The sequence below is a fragment of the Mus pahari genome, chromosome 5, assembly GCF_900095145.1.
Source record: "Mus pahari chromosome 5, PAHARI_EIJ_v1.1, whole genome shotgun sequence".
NCBI lineage: Eukaryota > Metazoa > Chordata > Mammalia > Rodentia > Muridae > Mus > Mus pahari.
In genome coordinates, this window is record NC_034594.1 from 118884872 (window position 1) to 118906224 (window position 21353).

Below are 21353 nucleotides of genomic sequence, written 5' to 3' on the forward strand. Positions count from 1 at the left end.
GGTGGGCGGTGACAGTGGGCGGTTCGAGGACACTGTGTTCCGGCTGGTCTGGTGCGCTCCAGCTGCTGTACTCCGGCGTCCCTGTAAAAGGCAGGACCCAACATGCCAGTGCCTGGCAAATACAGAAGTGGATGCTCACAGTCAGCTATTGGATGGAACACAGGGACCCCAGTGGAGGAGCTAGAGAAAGTACCCAAGGAGCTGAAGTTTTCTGCAACCCTACAGGTGGAACAACAATTCGAACTAACCAGTACCCCCTGAGCTCATGTCTCTAGCTGCATATGTAGCAGAAGATGGCCTAGTTGACCATCATTGGGAAGAGATGCCCCTTGGTCTTGCAAACTTTATATGACCCAGCACAGGGGAATGCCAGGGCCAAGAAGTGGGAGTGGGTGCGTAGGGGAGCAGGGGCGGATGGAGTGTATAGGAAACTTTCGAGATAACATTTGAAATGTAAATAAAGAAAATATCTAATTTAAAAATAGAAAGAAAGAATACCATCATTCACAAGGATCAAGAAGACATCATCTCTGGGATGTAGATTTGGTTCAAAATATAATAATCTATCAATGTAATCCACTAAATAAAAATATTCAAAGAAGAAATTACATGATCACATCATTAGATGCTGAAAAAACTTTTGACAAAACCCAACACCTCTTCATTTTAAAAGACTTGAAGAGATCAGGAATTCAAGGTACATAACTTAAAATAATAAAACTACTATACAGCAAACTAACAGCCATTATCAAATTAAATGGAGAGAAGTTTTAAACAATCCCACTAAAATGAGGGACAAGACAAGGCTGCCTACTCTCCCTGCCTATTCAAATAATACTTGAAGTTCTAGCTAGAAAATTTAGAAGAACTAAAGAAGACAAAGTGGATACAAATTGGAAAGGAAGAAGTCTAGGTATCACTATTTGTGGATGACATGATAGTATCCATAAGTGATCCCAAAAATTATAGCAGACAACTTCTACAGATGAAAAAAAAAGTTCAGTAATGTGGCTGGATATAAAACTAACTCAAAAAAATCAGTAGCCTTCCTTCATACAAACAATAAACAGGCTGAGAAAGAAAATAGGGAAATAATACCCTTCATAAATATTCTCAAATAAAACAAAATACTATGGTGTAACTCTAACCAAGCAAGTTAAATATCTGTATGATAATATGTTCAAGTCTCTGAAGAATGAATTATCAACTTCACATGGAAAAATAAAAAAATAATAATAAAAACAGGATAGTGAAACCATTCACAACAATAAAAGACCTTCTCGGGAATCACTATCCCTGAACTCAAGCTGTATCACAGAGCAATAATAATAAAATCTGTGTGTTATTGGTACAGAAACAGACAGGAAAGAAAATAATAATAAATAAAAAAATAAATAAATAAAAAGATTTATGGAATAGAAATAAAGACTCAGAAATAAACCCACACCCCTGTGGTCACTTTATCTTTGACAGACAAGTCAAAACTGCAGTGGAAAAAAGAAACATCTACAAAAAATGGTGCTGGTCTAACTGGTAGTCTGCATGAAGCAAAATGCAAATTGATTCATATTTATCTCCTTACACAAAGCTCAAGTCCAAGTGGAACAAAGACCCCCACATAAAATGAGATATACTGAAGCTAATAGAGGAGGAAGTGGGAAATAGCTGCAAACACAATGCACAGGGTAAATTTTCCTGATCAAACACCAATGGCACTGGCTCTACGATCAACAACTTATGATTGTTGACATAAAACCTCATGAAGCTGAAAAGCTTCTGTAAAGCAAAGGAAACTTGAATTGGACAAAATGATAACTGAAAGACTAGGAAAAGATCTTCACTAACCCTCTATCCTATGGAGAGATAATATACAAATTATACAAAGAACTAAAGAAGCTAGATTACAAGAAACCAAATAACCCAATTAAAAATGGGATATAGATCTGAATAGAGAATTCTCAACAGAATAATTCAAATGGCTGAGAAGCACCTAAAGATTTGTTCAACAATCTTACTCATCAGGGAAATGAAAATTAAAATGACCCTGAGATTCCACTTTATATAAATCAGAATGGCTAAGACTAAAATCTCAAGCAACAGTACCTGCTGTTGCAGATGTGGAGAAAGGAACATTGCTGATGGGATAGCAACCTGGTACAATCATTCTAGAACTCAATCGGGCAGTAATTCAGAAAATTGGAAATATTTCTACCTGAAGACTCAGTTATACTGCTCTTGAGAATATACCCAAAAGATGCTTCACCATATCACAAGGACATCTGATTCACTATGTTTATAGAAACTTTATTTTTAATAACTAAAAACTGGAAACGGACCACATGTCTCTCAACTAAATAATGGATACAGAAATATGGTTCAGCTATACAATGCAATACTATTCAGCTATTTTATAAGAAGGAAATCATGAATTTTTGCAGACAAATGGGTGGAATAAGAAAATATCATCTTGTGTGATGTAATCCAAATCCAAAAGGATATGTAGGGTATGTACTCACTGATAAGTGAATATTAGCCCAAAGGTTCAGAATACCCATGATGTACCTCACAGACCATAGGAAGCTTAACAAGAAGAAAGTTCCAAGTGCGGGTACCTCAAACATACTTAGAAAGAGGAACAAAGAATTGAGGGATGGAGGAGCCTGTGTTGGAGAGTGGGAAGACAGCCAAAATTTCTAATCCAGAATTGTTTCTAAGAGAACTGCAGGGACAAATATGGAGAACAGGCTGTAGGAAAGGTAGTCCAATGACATGTTCATCATGGGCTCCATCTCATAGGGGGAGGGAGAAACCAAGGCCTGACACTATTACTAATGCTATGATGTGCTTACAGACTGGAGCCTGGCATGGCTGCCCTCTGAGATGCCCTATAAGCAGCTGACTGAAACAAATGCAGATACTTACACCCAACCATTAGACTGAAGTTGGAGGACCCCTATGGTTGAATTAGGGTAAGGACTAAAAAATCTGAAGGGAAGGGTGACCCTATTAGAAGACCAGCAGTCTCAACTAACCAGGACCCCAGGGAGCTCCCAGAGACAGAGCCACCAATTGAGTGTCCAGGGGCTTGTCTGAGGTTCCTGACACATATATAGCATACGTCTGACTCATCTGGCTTCAGTGGGTGAAAATGTACTCAATGCTTGAGATACTTGAGGCCCAGGGGAAGGAGGAGTCCTGGTGGAGGGGGAGCACTCTCTGGGAGGCAAGGGGGAGGAGGAATGGAATGAGGAACTGTGGGAGGGGGGTTGCAAGTGGAGGCAATAACTGGAATGTAAATCAAATCAAATCAAATAAGAAATACTAACCTTCCAGCTAGGATATGGATTCAAAGTAAAATCAATGCATCTTGGCAAAAGTAAGAATCGAGTTTAAAAAAAATCATGAAATATTGGCAACACACATCACAGGCTTACTGAGGAAAATCATGCACCTACCAAAGGAATCACACATGCTAATGCTTTTATATGGAATTTCTTGACTTCATTAATATGACAGGATCAATTTCTATTAACTTAAATCATCAGTTTACAACAGTTTAGTATGGAAATTTAAGACTGGTAGGTAGAGATACTAAGTGCTTTTGCATGATGCTGCTAAAATCTGGTATAATTCCTTATTCAGTGACAGATAACTAATGCAGAATTGGAGATCAGAAAATGTAATGCTATTGTAGCAAATGCCCAAGAGAGGGAAGTATGTTGGAAATTGGCATTGAGTAGCAGCTGAGAGGACTTTAGATGATAAGAGTTAACGAAAGTCAAGATGTCTTAAACAGATCATTAGATGAATTTGGCACTTTGAAGAGGCAGCCAGTAAGAACTTTCAAAATGGGGAGAAAACTTTCTTGGAAAATGAAAGAACAGAAATTCCTATTATGTCATGGCATAAAATGTAGACTCTCACAATAATGGCGAAATCAGAATGTGTAACCAATGAACTATGTGATGTAGCTTGCTTACAGTACCAGAGTATAGAAGAAGCTTACTTCATTCTTGGAATTCATGTAAAAGTAAAGAGGCAATCATTTATAGACTTTATATTATTAGTCTTTAGAGATTGCAGTATTGCATTTTTTTTTTGTTGTTGCAGAATCATGAATCAGAACAGTACAATGGAATAAACAACCAACCAACCAAACAAACAAACAAAAAACCAAGCAAGCAAACAAAGAGAAAACCATTCAAAATATTAAGACCCATCCAAAAGGAAAAGAAAATCAAGATAATTATATTTGGTAAAATGCTGCTGTTGGAGTAGTCCAACTGAAAAGTGTTGTATGATATCATAATAAATATTTTAGAAAGATACATGTGTCCTGTTAATTAAACACCCACTTTGCCATATTTCAGTTAGGCTTAGTTGTTTAAAATACATTTGGTGATGTGACATGAAATCTGTTAAGTGTTTATAAACAAAAACTGATTAACTGATTAGGAATCCCAGAATGCTGCAAGGTTTTATGATCGACTATGCACAGCTGCTTCTTAGCCTCTACAAAAAAAGACACAAGAGTGTTGAAATGTCAGGGCACAAATGGTATATGTCCTCTAGGTCAATTGAAAGAGTCTTCTCAACAAACAAGAACTCTCAGATCTCAGCAAATATGTAATTTCCTAGAAGCAGAATTTGATTAAATTCTTACCCATTCCTTCTAAATAAATTGTACTACTCTGGTTATCAATAATACTAGTCAGGTATATAACTATTATCCATTTTATACTTACAAATATAATTAAATATACAAGTGTTTGCATATGTACACAGAAATATAAGCATTTCAGATAAGTATATAACTTGCAAAATCAACATTATAGCTATAATAGTCAGTAAAGTTTGTCTTTATGTTTTTGAGTTACTTATCTTGAAAAAAATCATCACATTCCCTTCCATTTACATATGAAATCAGTTATGATTTTCTAGAAAATTTGAGGCAAATTTGTTCTTTTTTTGACATTATGTGTTTCAGAACTACCTTCACATGAGATTTAAAATGATACTCATATGCAGAAACAACCACTGTAAAAGTGTGAACCAGTTTTCCTGATGACTGAGAAGTTATCAGACCTTTAACAAATCATAAGCATAAAAGAGTATAATGCTACCAGTCACCTTTCAGATTGGAAAATAGGATATTTATATCCAGCTTTGAGATTTTAATGTATCCCCTTCTCCAATATTTTCTTCATAGTTGAGAATTTTGTTAATGTGTAAGAAGTGAAAAACATAACAAAAAATAACAAAGTATATGTGTATGTACAAGTATATAGACTGCATAACTCACATTATATATTACACATGTAATATATAAATTAAGTATCAGTTGTGCACGAGATACCCATATGTGCATAATTTACATAAATGTATTTTTATAAAGGTGATATGTTTATTTATTTCAGTTGCTTAAAATGACTCAATTCCATTTAAAGGTACATTATCACTCAATTTTAGGATATGTAATGTTTGTGATTTTGTTTGGTTTTAAATATATAATTGAAATATTTATGTTTGAAAATAATATTCCTAGATAAGCCCCATAGAAATTTTGATTTTCAAGTATGTGCTTGTGTACATATTCAAATTCTTTTCCATTCCTTTTATATTGTTCTCTTTTTTTCTTGTGAATCTTACTCTACTACATAGCATATTTGCACAGAATCAGGTAATATACTGTGAACATATCTCTCCATACTGTCCTGACCAGCCATTTCTATAACGTCACCTTCCTTTTATCTCTTTTGTTCTGCTGGACACCTTCCTTCCTACTCCCATTTCATATATTCCTATATAATATTATTTATCTATAAATGTATAGGAAGTACAAATATAGGAAAACACTGGATTATAATCTATGTGTGCATATGATATATGTTTTAATCTATTCATTGATTAGCTCAATAATCTTTTTAATGTTTATTTATGTATATGTGCATTGGTCTCTCTGTGTATGTAGTGTATATGTAGAAGTGCCCATGAAGGGCAGAAAATTGCATTTGCTTTCCTGGAGTTGAAGTTCAAGCAGCTGTGAGACACCCAATATAAATGCTGTAGACCAAGAGCAGAAGACTCTTAACCTGAGATCCAATTATTCTCTCACTACTCTTAATCACAATACATAACCGTCAATTTTAAGAATCTTATGTCCACATCATGACATATGGCTTCACTGTCACAATACTTGTGTCATATATCAGCAAAGACTTAGGCTTTGACATTTATTTGATAGCACTTAGAAACCCAGTAATATAATAGGAATTAAAATTTAGAAGTGTACACATGCAAATATATCTCATGACTCACTCATAGTTTAATAATTAATAGTAGACTATCAATTTTAGAATTTCATAAAAGGTATGTTTTTAAATGTGCATATATTCAACTAAGTAAATAATAACTAAATTTAGAGTGTTAATCTTATTCTTAGTCTTGATCAATTGCCCTTTGATCACAGTCTGCTTTAACATTAAATATTGGTGAGAATGATTTTTTGCCTTATCAAAATTGTCCCATAGCCTTGAGGTTAAGAGCCCACATGTACTGGTTATAGCATATTCCAATGCCAACAGTTTGACTGTCTGTACTCCTTGCTAGTACAGTGGTTGTAAATTCAGTAGGGAGATTCCCATATCCCTTAAATGTTCAATCTGGCTATCTGTATTCCTGGTTGTTTAACTTTCTATAAAGTCAGAATGGAAATCCCTCAAAGTACTTTTTCAGATTTACTATGTCCTTCAAATGTCTCACAATAATCAAGAAAATACCTGACATATATTTTCTCATTTATTTTTAAAAACTATTTAGAAACTGCTAAAGAAAGAGAGAGAGAGAGAGAGAGAGAGAGAGAGAGAGAGAGAGAGAGAGAGAGAGAGAGAGAGAGAATTCTTTAGACAAGATAGGAGGATAGGAGGTGTTTGTGTTGTGACTCTCAGAGCACACCCCCCTTTCAGGACCAGTGTGGTCTCAGGTCCTCTTGGAGCAGTCTCTCTTAAACTCACAGGAACTTCTTTACCACAACCTCCCCATTTAATATTCTTAATATAAATTTAGCAATCAAACTTATCATGTTTCATATATTAACCATAATGTAAAATGAACACTCAAACAGCTGCTGAGTATTGCCATTTGATTTTAATGAAATGTGTGAGAATGATGTTCTCTTACATACTGTTTCCTCACAACTAAATCTTTCATCGCAGCTGGAGGCATCATCCTTAAACTGACTGATGAAAGTGACCACATATAAATGTTGTGCACTCACCTTGCAACACGGAACTGTAGAGTTTCTGCATCTGTAAAGATTTTCTGTTTTACTATCTGCTTTTATGAATGGAAGACATAAAATGCTTCTCATGTTAAAAAATTATCAACAAGATATAGTGAGTTATGACTATAACCCTTAGACATATATGAATATAATTTAATATTTATTAATCTATAAAATATATCTTATAACATAATATACTTTACAATAATATATACCTGTATATATTATTGAAAATAGATACTTCTCCAATGTAATACATTCTAAGCAGTTTTCTCTCCCTTCACTCCTCCTATATCTCTCCACCTCCCCTGTACGCCAGAGCTATTCCCATTGTGTTTACTCTTCAGAAAGTCATACCTCCAAGGGAGGCCAGCCAGACAGGACAAAACAAGGTACAATAAGGCAAGGCAAAAGCCCTCTAATTTAGGCTGGACAAGGCAACTCAACAGGAAGAAAAGAGTCTCAACAGCAGGCAGAAGGGACAAATATGCCGTCACTTCCACTGTGAGGAGTCCCACAAAACCACACAGCCGACAGCCATAAAATACATGATGAGAACATGGTGCAGCCCCATGCATGCCCTGTGCTTCCCACTTCAGTATCTGTGATGTGAGCCTGATTAGTGTATTTTTGTGAGCCCGGTTCTCCTGGTGTAGCCCATCTCTCTGACTCCTACAGTATTTGGGACCCAGTGAGCACCTCCTTTTTAAACACTCTCTCTGCACAATTGACCAGGATTTTTTTTTTCAATTGTGTTCTTAATCTTAGCTCCTCTGACTGTGGTGAGAAAAATCTCAAATTTATTTTAGTTTGCATATTTCTAATTGTTAAAAATAATGTACATTTTGAGATATTTCTTAATCATTTTTACTTCTTTGTAGGAGAGTTTATTTTACTCTATTATATTGCATTTTTATTATTTGAAAGTTTTATTCTTTCTCTTTAATCAATTGATGGTTGCTTTAGTTGTTAGCTCAGTTTTATGAGCTCCCATTAGTAAATGATCTGCCTTAACTCTTGGGGAAAAGGACCCCATAAAAAAAAAAAAGAAGAAGAAGAAGTTCTCTTCTATATTTATATCCCGTAGCCTACTGCCTATGTTTCTTCTACCAGTCTCAGCATTTCAGGTTTTATATTAAAGTTTTTTGATCAATTTGGAATTGATTTGTATGCAGGATGATAGTGGGAGTCTATTTGCATTCTTTTAGATCTAGAAGAACTTATTCCTCCAACATTTGATAAACATGATGAGTTTTCTCCAGAGTATTTTGCATCTTTGACAAAATGGCATTAGCTACTTGTACTTCTCTGAGAAATATCTTGCTCTACAGTTCTGCTGTGTGCAAGAAAGTTACAGTTTTCTTACTGTAGTTTTGTAATATATCTTGGAATCTGAGATGGTAGTTCTTTCATTATTGTTGTTTTAGCTTAGAACTGTTTGCCTATCTGGGACCTTTTGGGATTCCATATGAATTCTATACATTTTTGTTTGTTTGTTTCTGTGAAAACATGTGAAGATTTTAACAGTGATTGCATTTTACTGGTAAATGTGACTCTGTAAATATGATCAAACAAAAGACTGAGCTACGGAGGACAGAATTTTTTTCTAGTTTGTCCTAGTAGGAAACAAAAAGAAAACATGGCGCTTGAAGTATTAGGAAGACAAGGCTGTGCAAGGCAAATGGCATCTTGAATCCTCGAACATATATTTACAAAGTTTGGGCATTGGAAAAATAAACGTTCATTTATAAAGTTCATGCTAAATTCTATTCCATGGAGTTAGAAAGGAAGGCCCGAGAAAATTTTCATAATATTGTAAATAACTTTATAATTTCATACCGGCCATGTTCATAGTTGACCTAAATTTTCTGTGGTTCATGGGACCACTATTAGACCTGCCTGTTAGATCCTGAGAAAAATGAGAGGAAAATTTCTTTCTTATAAATTAGTGAAGAATGACAGTGAAGCTAACACACTGGCTGACCAAAATGTAAAATAAAAATAAATTTTATTACTCAAACTAAATTAATAATAGTTTTTACAGTACCAATTGGAATTTCATGAAGCCCAAATCTGTTTCATTTTCTTTATGTGTCAATAGTTATTCATAGATACTTTTTGAGGAGTTTAGCTTCTTCTCCTGAAGTCAACTTTGTAGTGCCTCCAGTGTTTTCCTAGAGCCTCCTGCTCTTCCATCATCTGGGTTTTCTGCTTATGCTTAAGTAATGGAATAGTGGCCTCAAATACTTTCAGTTTTATGATTCCTGCCCTATTCCAGCAACTCTCTTGTTTTTGTTTGTTTTGATTTTAGTTTTGACAGAACTCAAGGGAATCACTTACAGATCCTCCTTTCCATTCTAACTTCACGTGACCATTTTAGAAACTTTCCCCATATTCTCTTTCTCTCTGTAATTCACATCACCTTTCCAGATGCTAAGAACAATCTTTAGTTATTAATTCTCATATAGTCTTCAAATGTAGCTGCCCTTCCTCATTAATGAAGCTTCTTTTTACAGCAAATAGAAATCATCACAGAAAATCACAAGTGGATATAATGCAGTCCAGTTTGAGTGCAGAAGCGGAAATTTCTACATTTGCAATGCATCTCACCCCTAGACAAAGAAATTTAGACATTTAATGGCAGCTGAGGATTTACCCAGTATGAAATTACTAGTTCTGAAATCATATACACACACAATAACAATGGCTTCAAAGATTGTTGATATTTCTTTCTCATTCTCATATGTGTGTATATGCATATGTATATGCATATGTATGTGTGTGCACACGCATGCTACATATATATATAACAATATAAAAATGATTATTGACTTGAGACTAACAACAACAGGAGGAGTTGGAGGGAGGGGACTTGGGAGGGACTAAAGGGAGAAAAGGGAAGTAGTAAAATGTAATTATATTTTGATTAAATGTATAAATATTAAAATAAATATAAGATAAAATTCTGGACAAAACATGGTAAAAATAGATCTAATATCTATCATATCTCTGTCTCTTTATGCTAATTATTAGCTAGATTGTCCAACTGCTTTGTATTTCTTGATATTTTTATTTTCTCATAATACAATTTGACAAAAATGATCAGAAGTTTTAAAATTAAGAAAGACATAATTACAATCCTTTTCACAAAACATATAAATGTCCTAACTTTGATTTATGAAGCATAGCAAAATTTCTAGAAAAATTCTAGGGCAAGAAAATTGTAAATAATGTCAAAAATGTCTTCATAGCAGGATACTTCTACATATATAGGTAAAAATGTTATAGTACACTCCATCATTTGTGTAATTAATGGAAATAATTTATTTAGAGGAGAACGTTAGATCAATATCACTGTTATAGTTCTCTTTTTGAATGACTCTGGTTGTCAGCAAGAGATTTACTGAAGTGAGAAGGCATTGACATAAATAATTATCAAGCATGCTGGACAACATCAGTACTACACAATGAAATTAATAGAATCAAATTGAGTTATTTGATCTTAAAGTTATGTGGGTGCTCTTATTTGTACACATGAAAATGAAAATTAAAATGAGTAAAATCCATGATGCTAATATTGATAATACACTTCCTTTAAAATATAGCAGTGTGTGAAGAAAAGTTAAGGTACAATTGATCAGTTAGCTACCTACTAGGCAAGGTGGGTCTATTTTTGTAATTTAATATGTACATATACAATTTTACTTGCACACACACACACACACACACACACACATATATAGGCAAAAACAGTTGAGACACTTTGTACTTAACAATAGACATGCAAAAGTAAAAGAGGTATGTCCCATGAATCCTTAAACCATCACAAAGATCTATAGACAAATAAGGAAGTCTTATCCAGGGAAGAACACATGAATTATCTAATAACAAATGGGCAGACCTGAAAACATACATACATACAAGTAACATTATACAGACTAATTTAGAAATATATTTGCATGTAATATCAGTGAATAAAAACATAATGCAATACCAGTGAATTAAAAACATGGGCTATAAATTGAAAGGAGCAGGGAAAAGTGTATGAGCGGCAAGGAAAGAAAGAAATATTATAATTACATTATGATCAAAATATGTAGCAGGGGGATTAGGAACTGCAGATAGCCACTGGAGGATTCCAGACACTTGGGAAGCTTGAGACTTCCAGGATCCAGAAGCTGAACTGTGTACAGGGAAGGAAAGATAGAACCTGTGGATACCACCTCAGTTAGACAGGATGCAGCCACACACCCATCTCAAAGTTTTTAACCCAGAAATATTCCTGTTCAAACGAAAGACAGGGGCAAAAATTGGAGCAGAGTCTGAAGGAAAGGGCATCCAGGGACTGCCCCACCTGGGGATCCATCCTGTTTGCAGACACCAAACTCCTACACTGTTGTTGCTGCCAAGTGGCACTTGCTGAGAGGAACCTGGTGTGACTGTTCCCTGGGAGATTCTGCCAGCACCCGACCAATGCATATGTGGATGTTCACAGCAAACCATCAAACTGAGCTCAGAGACCCAGGGAGGAGAGCTGGCAGAAGGATTGGAGAAGTGGAGGGATATTGCATCCCCATAGGAAGAACAATGTCAGCTAGCTGGACCACCCAGTGCTCCCAGGGACTAGACCACTAATCAAGGAGTGTACCCATTGCTCCAGATAGATATGTAACATAGGGTGGCCTTGTCTGACATCGATTGGATGGGAGGCCCTTTGTCCTGTGGAGGTTTGATGCCCCAGTATAGGGGGATGATGAAGAAGCGGGATGAGAAAGGCTGGGCATGTGGAGCAACATCCTAATAGAGGCAAAGGGGAAGTGGGAGAGTGCAGATGTGAGATGGGGATTCTGGAGGGGTAAGTGGGAAGTGGGATATCATTTGAGATGTAAACAAATGGAATGATAAAAACAAAACAAAACCAAAAAACATTACAATCACAAATAAAAGGGGAAAAAATTAAAGTAGGAAATTAAATATCTTTCTTAAATAACCTGTATTAAGAACAGATATAAAATTAGAATTTTGGCTGTGAGAGTACTATTCACCCTTTTCTACTGTGATGCATAAGAAATTTTTACAGCCCTAGGAACAGGAGGCATGGACTACCCACATAGAGGAACAACTTCAGGGTGTTACTTTGAGCATGTGCTGGCTGCAGGAGGAGGAACTTCAGACGTATCTGTGGCTTTGCCCCTTGTCTGGTTCCTAAATGACTTAAAGATGACTTTATATTAAAGAATGTACCTATTCTCTAAATTATAGAACCTGGCCAAGTAGAGCAGCTCTCCAAAGTAACAATTCTAAAAATGTCCTTGCTGGAGAAAAGGAGTGCCAGAAGAAACTTCTGTCTCCTATTGCTTTGATATTTCTTACTCAAATCTTTCTAGAGCCCACTGTGGCTGTGACAGAGACTGAGACCTGGAGAACACTAGGAGAGCTACCTGTACTGTTCTGAGTAGCTCATCACCTTTCCATATGTCGCCCTTTTCTGATAGGGGTCTTTTAAATGGCCCCAGACAAGGAGCTGGGTGAACCTTAATCTCCCCTCTTGCTGAACACTCAAAGCCCCCTCTGTTGAGCTCTCTCCATCCTTCCTTTATCTCAGCTCTCCCTTCCTGCACTTTAAGCTTCTATAAATCTAAAATAATTTTAAAACACATGCCCCTTGTCTACCATAAATCTTATTCCTCAAATTATTTTGAGAAGAACCAGAAGGAAATCCCCTGGCTTAGGACTTACTTTGGTAGTCAGAGCATGCCCAAGAACCTAGAACTGAGAAAAGTATCATTATAAAAGACACCCCAATATTCTTGCATCAACAGCAGCCGCACCTAAAATATGTTGTCTAGTGATTTCTCCATACCAAGCTCAGAAGACCCTAGTACATGTGGAGATAGATTTCCTAAGATTAGGAAAGTAAGAACTGGGCTCATTAACATACATTTTATTGATGTAACAGCATATTTTGCACTACAATTAAACTCAAATATCATGACTTCATTTAACATTTTTCTTCAAGCAGGATATTTAAATTTCTATTAATGATATAATAAAAAAGACAATTGCTTTTATGTTTAATAAAGTACTATCTATAATATTTTATTTATACACTGTTATCCTTTCCATTTTAAGCTACAAGATATAAAATAATTCTAAGGCTCATTAGTATTCATGAGATAGTCTTTTAGATAAAAATCCTAAGGACTTTGGAGTAAGCCATCAAATCATGAATACCAAATAGTTTCAGAGAACAGTTTCTTAAGACCAGGTTGTCAGTAAAGTATATGATAGTCTCATGTGCTTTAAGGAAAGTTTATTTGGATTTTCGAAGGAAAAATACACTTTGTTCATCTTTTACAGGATGTTTTATTCTGAGGCAGGAACTAATTGTAATAGAATCAGAACTTGTTTCTGAATCTCTTTCTGTAACAGTATAGATCAGCTCCACTAAAGAATTGACTCAACCTCTCATTGGGTCAGTGTTCAAGTATATGACCTTTTGGCATAATTGTGATTATTGAGTAGTCAGAAATCATAGAGCATGCTACAGGAGAATGGAGGGATTTTATTGAGCACTAAGAAAATCTTCATCGTCATTATTTATATAAAAGTGACATATAGACATGTGCCTCCTCTCTCATGCCCATCGACCCTCTTCAGTTTACTTCTGATTACTTTCCTTTCCATTTTTCTGTTTCTCATTCTAACCCACTCTTTTCCTTGACTAAGAGACCATTTATAAAACATATACAGTTCACTCTCCAAGGCTCCATTTTTTTTGCGAAACACGTGTGGAACTTTAGTGCATGTTTATGTACATGAAGGTGCAGATGTGTGTACAAGTGAGAGGACACATGTGAGCATGGATGTGTAGAGATGCGAAACATTTTTTTAAAAAACTTATTAGTTTATTTACATTTCAAATGTTACCTCTTTTCCCTCCCCCAAAAATCCCCTATCCATATACCCTCCCCCTGCTTATCAACCCACAAACTCCTTCTTCCTGACCCTGGCATTCCCCTTTACTTGGGTATAGCCTTCACAGGACCAAGGGCCTCTTGTCTCATTAAAGCCCAACAATGCCATCCTCTGCTACATATGTGGTTGGAGCCATGGGTCCCTCCATGTGTTCTCTTTGGTTGGTGATTTAGTTCCTGGAAGCTCTGGGGGTACTGGCTGGTTCATATTGTTGTTCCTCCTATGGGGCTGCAAACCCCTTCAGCTCCTTGGGTCCTTTCTCCAGATCCTCCATTGGGGACCCTGTGCTCTGTCCAGTGGTTGCTTGAGAGCATTCACCTTTGTATTTGTAAGGCTCTGGCAGAGCCTCTCAGGAGACAGCTATATCAGGCTCCTGTCAGCAAGCACTTGTTGACATCCACAATATTGGCTGGGTTTGTAAACTGTATCTGGGATGGATCCCCAGGTGGGACACCTACAGAATAGAGTAGGCTACCTGTTAAGGAGGCCACTAAAATTCTCCTGTTGGTGCTTCCCCAACTCTGGAATTACATGTATTCCCCATAATAACTTGTGTTTTACATAGGTTTGGGGAATCAAATTCAGACCCATGCACTTTCTAAGTAAGCACTTTGCTAATGAAACTGTCTTCAGAGGAACTGGTTTTAGATTACACAATAATTGCAAACAAATGACACAAAACTAAAGCACTCAGCATGTATCTGCATGTTTGTAGTACTTCCCCATGGCTAAACGCTATTTCCACTCACAACCAATGACGTGGACTTGGTCTTTTCGTTATTGTATAAAAAAAAAGAAAGAAAGAAAGAAAGAAAGAAAGAAAGAAAGAAAGAAAGAAAGAAAGAAAGAAAGAAAGAAAAAATAAAAAAAAAAAAAAAAAAATCCAAAAGACAAAAACATTCCAAGTAGCTTACACTAAGAAATGTCCTTGTCTTTGGCCACCCTTTTACATATGTGTGTGTGTGTGTGTGTGTGTGTGTGTGTGTGTATAAAAATATATACATATATAATATTCATATATGTGTATATATTAAATTAAGCTTTTATGCTTAATGTATTTATAGGAAAAACATTAACTTTTAACTTAAATATTTGACTGAAACATTGGCTGGCTTGAGACCTTATATGTGTTTCTTGAGTGATGCAATGAAAATCTGTCTATAATACACCAGGAAAATTGTTTGAACCTTGGTACATAATAATGAGAAGGGCTAACAATGTTTTTCCACAATAGCCTTATCTTCATTTACAAATAAATAAATGGGAAGTCACAGGTTATCAATGTGAAAAATGCAAATGCAGACAATGGAGATTTTATGCCTCCTAGAGACTGTCTGGGTCATGGAATATAATCAGGAGTACATATGGCCTAAAGATAGCATCTGGCCCTTAAGTAATATTCCTAAGCTATTTGAAAATATATAAGACATCCATTTCTAAGGGCCTCATATGCATCATCCTGACTCCAAATGAACTAAAAGTGTTCTCATTCCCAGATAATGATGAATTGGTATTGGATTATCTTGGCAGGTACTATTTAGGTGCACATATCCCTTGCCTCTTACTAAAACTTTTTTCTTATTCTGGACCCTGAAGATGAACTTTAGGGAGCCACTGGACTGCTTATTCATGGGGCTTCACTAAAGTAGTCACCTTTTGTTAATATATAGTATTAATTTATCTGCTAAATTGCCTTCTTAAGGACTGGTGGCTCAACCTGGCCCATTGTCATGGAAATTGTAACCTCAAGTTCAGCTCTACTTTCACTGTTTGGAAGGAGAGACTGAGCAAAGGGATTGTAAGAGCATATTTAGCAAATTAACAGTAGTCATATATAATCAAGTCATGCAAGATAGAAATGAGAGATAAAGCTGGAGAGGTCCATGCTGATAGAACTAAAGATGTGTGTATCTTTATTCAGACTCCGTCTAAAAGGCATTGTAAAACACTTACAGGAAGGAGTACATATTGGGATGCTGTTCTTTCCATTAATCACAAATGCAGCCCAAAAGAAGATCAAAAGAGGAAAACAAAGTCCTAGAGAATAGTTAATAAGTGAAAATTGGCCTAAAATAAGATAATTTATATTTAACCTGAAAAGAAAATGTGCATATTTCATAGTTCTCTAGAAAATTTTATCAACAAAATTCAGTCAATATATTTTTGTATGTAGTTCAAGGTAAAAAATATGTTGAATGATACTTTTCTATACAGCAGAGAAAATAGCAAATTCAACTAATATTAAAATCATTTCTTCATATAACTCATATTCTATTTCATTTAGAAAATATCATAGCCCACTTGATTAACATTTAAACCATGATAGAATCATTTTAAGTAACAAGCTCATTTGTTTATGTGACCATGTGATTTATTGCATGTGAGAAGTTTAGATGTAACAATGTAAATGGCATAAAATATTTTGAACAAAAGTAGAACATGAATAATAGTAAAGTTTTAAAATTTCCAATTTTGGCCTTATATATCAATGTTAAATGTTTATTTTAAATGATCTTTTATTTTTAAAGATTTATTTTTTTCATTTTATGTGTATTGCTGTTCACCTGCACATATGCATGTGTATCATGTTTGATTTCAGGAAGGGCAGAAGAGGGCTTCAAGATTTTTCTGCTGAAATAGTGAAGACAACCCATTGTGAAGCACTTAGTGGTTGCTAGGCACCAAACCCAGTTTCTCTACTGAAGCAGCAGGTAGGTGCTCTTAAACTTTGAACCGCTTCTCCATCCCCTATCCTGTACTTTTTCACAGAAGATGTTTACCATGCAACTATGTATTAGATTAAAACTAACTTGCAGCCAAACAAGGATAGAGAAATTCCAGTGATAAAATTATGCCCAGTAGATCCAGGTATGGGGGTTGGCAGAGAATGGAAAGCTCAGCGATGGTAGACGTGAGTACCTAGAAAGTATTGCAGTGAGATTGATTTCTAATTCTTCCAATTTTATAAACCATGAATCCAGTGTTGAGTAGGAGGAGTGTTCATTTAATACTGGTGTGAGGTGAGAGCAATCCATATTTGCAACATGGCTCTGCTGTGTATTTTTCCATCTGAATTCTAAGAATTAAGAAAACCAAGAAGTCGAAAGATTTATCTATTGTCAAACAAGGCTCATAAGAACTCACAGAGACTGAGCAACAAACATGTTCCCAGTATGGGTCTGAGCTATGTCCTTTGTGTATACCTGTGTTTGTGTAACTTAGTGGTCTTATGAGACTCCTTACAAGGGGAGTAGAGGGTGTCACTGTCGCTTCTTCCTGTGCTTAAGGCCATTTTCCTCCTACTGGGTTGCTTTGCCCAGCCTTGATATAAATGTTTGTGCCTAGTCTTATTGTAGCTTGTTATATTGTGTTCAGGTGATAACCCTGGAATGCCTTATGTTTTCTGAAGGGAAACAGAGAAGTGGATCTAGGGAGGAAAAGATAGGATTTTTGTTGCTGTTGTTGTTCTTTTTCTTTATCTTTTATTTTTAATTTTTTATTGATTCTTTGTGAATTTCACAGAATACTCTATTGTCCACACATCTACTCTTGCAGAAGTTCACTGTAATGACTTGTTTATGACATGTCTCTGGCTACAGATACTGGACCCTCACTGGCACTTCTCTTAGATATCCTGTTGTTCTCCTATATCATGGAGATCCTGTTGCTTTCCATCTGTAGGACCTGGTCCTTTGTGCACATCAGCAGTTCATCTACAGCATAGATTTTGGAGTGGGCCAACCAAAGTCCTGGATCTGAGCCTGAAAAGTATCTAAGCTGGTCATCATTAGCTTTCTCACTCCTCGCCTTTGGGACTGGCTTATAAGCAAGCCAGGGTCACCTCTACTCTCCTGCCCAGGTGACTTGCAAGGTTTGGTCTGCAGAGTGCTACAGCTGGTGAAGGACCTGGCCAGTGATCCTAGGGATAGCTGGAGAGGGATAAGAGAGAGGACAAAGGTGCCACTCCTTGTCCTCACCACTTCCCAACAGATATGAGGCAGGACCCAGGACACCTGGCAAGGGGCAGGTCACCTCTGCAGCTCTCATGCCTGCAGAACCAGCTCTCAGATGGCACCCAGGTGAAGGGTGGAGCCAGTTCTGCACAGCACTCCGACATCAACATATCCCTGGGTTGCAGCCCAGGTCAGGGATGACCTTTGTGGGTAGCAGACACCTGCTGCTTCAGAATCACAGACCTGGCCATGGCCTCAGGTGGCAACACAGGCCAATACCTCACCATGGTTCTGGGTGATATTAGCTTGTTCCTCATTTACACTTAAATCATCATTTCTGCCTATTTTCATTGTGCCTACATTCTTTCGTTTCTTTTTCTTGCATTTCTCCACCATGTACTTGCTCCTCTTAGAGGTGCCTGGAGTCTCTGAGTGTCTGGAGTCATCTCAGAAATGGTGTCAAGAGTGCTCTGCTCTGTTTGGGCAGTATGGGGCAGGGCAGGGCTCATCTTGGGCATTGCCTGCTACCCCAAAAGTGGTCATCTCAGACTCCATTGACCCATGAGAGTAGTCCCAGATAAGTGCCATATATCTCAGACTCACTTCTACCGAGGTCCTTCAGTGCCAGGTGGGGTAGTTCTAGTCCCTGGCAGAAAATTAGTGGGGCATCTTATCCATAGAATTAGTGGTCCTCTCAGGCCAGCTCACTGTCCAAGTCCCCTGAAGCCATACTGGTGGTCTTCTCAGGCTCTCATTTTCAGGGAAGATTGGGTTACTACACATTTAGGTGTTCACTGGCCAGAACACTGAGCTTAGACTAGCTACCCTCCTCTCTGCAACCTACTGGTGCACATATGACATATAGACACATGCGCAATGCGTCTAGGGCTATTGTGTTGTTGTTTGTTTGTTTAATATTAGGTGGGTTGTGAAAAAGCCAAGAGTATGAACCTATTAATTCACTCTTCAGACATTAAACAGGATACTCTACAAGTAAGGGTGGATACAGAAAAAGAATCCTTACATGTTACACAGGAAGTTTATAAGCAAAGAATTAGTTTAGTTGCTTTTAAAGACAGCAGCTTCCTTTCAGTTCTGCAATCATGTGATTGTGTTTGTGTGTGTGTGTGTGTTTGTGTGTGTGTGTGTGCGCGCGCGCGCGCGTGTGGGTGCCTGGGTCCCTGGGTGCATGTGTGTGTGTGAAGCCAGGGTCATTATGCTTATTGTCTCATGTGTGTAAGATGATTGCTCCAGTTTTAAGTGTCATGTCCACCTTAAAACACACAGAAGATGAAATTAACAGATCACAGGAGCAGTTTGCATTCCATTTTTTGTCATAAAAGCAGCCCCCTTTTAAATATCTGGATGGCTGTTTTTCATCCAGGCTTGGTTCAGATCAGTCCCTCATTCCAAATCCTTGGAAACTGCAGAAGCTTCTTCAGGCTCAGACTTCACGACAGTCTCTAATTTTGACAGTTCATTAAAATCCTCTGCAGTCTTTAGAATGCTGATTCCTGAGTCCTTTTGTTCAGTGTCAGAGAGAGGGTAATTGCTTCCTTACAAGTGGGGTCACCATCCTACTAGCCACACTCCTGAAGGCTGTGCAGTAGCAGAAACAATGTGACAATGTGATCACTCTGGGCTCCACACTGGCAGTACCTGTGAGACATACACAGGAAGCCTGGCAAGCAGAATCTGATATATCAGGTGTGTGCATGAGATCCAAGTAATGCACAGGGACCAGTTCCCGAGGCAGTTAATGAATTTTGTGAGGAAAAAAAAATCTGATCATAAGGCAGATTAAAAAGAAAACATGGGAGCATGCCCCTTTTTCTAATGTGTTTTGATAGCTTTCTAAGATTCTCATCACTCTAAAACATTAGATAGGTTACTCCTTTATTATTATATTTAATCAATCGTGGATCAGGTTCACCACATGAGAATGAAAAGCTAACATTATGCATGGATATGAACACGACCTTGTCATCTGAATGGAGTAGAACGGAATGCATAGCCCAAGCTCACATGAAATTTTATTGGTGGACAGAGAAAGGAAACACTAGGAAATGACCAGACAGATGAGGGAGAGGGGAGGCAATATTAAGAGAATGTGAAGCCTATGGTTTGCCTGGTACTGACTGTTGGAAAACACTAGAGTTTGGATTAATCTCACACCCAAAATCCTAGGATACCTTCCTAAGAGTTATTAGCCACGGAAGCCACAGAGGTCTTCAAAACATCACAGACAATTGCGATTGCTCGGGATTGCTCAACATTACTACAAGGTAAGACCCTATTGCTGAGGATACTACACATTTTAGTTTGTGATAATAGAGACATCTATCTAAAGAAACCTGGGAAACCTCCTCCCTGTTGGCTAGTTTTGGAAGTGCCAAAGGGTGCTAAGCAATCAGCTCGAAGAGAAAAGACATCAGTTTCTTTCTGAGTTCTGGACTCTGTGTGTTGCAACATCAAACTGCCAGACCAAATGGGTCCTCTGGTGCAATACTGACATGACTATTACAGGGTAACTAACTACTATCTGATTAGATTTGAGGGCTGCTGCACAGGATGGATTTTCCTGCTTAGCCCCATTAATTCTGGTCACAACCCCATGCCTAGCAAGCTCATACATCATCCCAGGGTAAAGCCTGGTCTTGACATTTTGCTAGATAAACATGTTGTCAAATCATCTTCTGAATATTTATGTTTATTCACATAAACCTTGGGAATTCCCAATCTTTGTGAGGAAAGTTTCTTTTTCTAGTGGCCAGAAGATGAACATATTGTTTACCCTTTTCTTTCTTCTACAAGATGTAAAACATCAAAGTATCATATAACAAGCAGTAATGGATATAGAAGAAATAAAGCATAGGAAAAAAAAACATTCTGTAAAAACAGAAAAGCAATTTAGAAAAAGACACTCAAGACCATAAATGTAATATAGAATTGAGATGGATCCCCTAAAAGTTACTATGATAGAAAATGAGCGTTCAAGTTTGTATACCAATGGGTGGCTTAAGAAATTCTTGGAAAGTAATTGCATTGGGTGAATATATGTGTCTTAGATCCCCATGAATAAGTTTTTCTAAGTTTTGTCCCAGATGTATTTTTATTTCATTTATTTTTGTTTTACACTT

General features: G+C 37.0%; 1 non-coding gene across 1 annotated transcript; it reads right to left on the minus strand.

Annotated features, from left to right (window-relative positions):
• Positions 1-18979: 18979 nt before the first annotated feature.
• LOC115064163 lies at positions 18980-19105 on the minus strand. Its single transcript, XR_003844009.1, has one exon. It is a non-coding gene; the product is annotated as a small nucleolar RNA SNORA17 (small nucleolar RNA).
• Positions 19106-21353: the final 2248 nt, after the last annotated feature.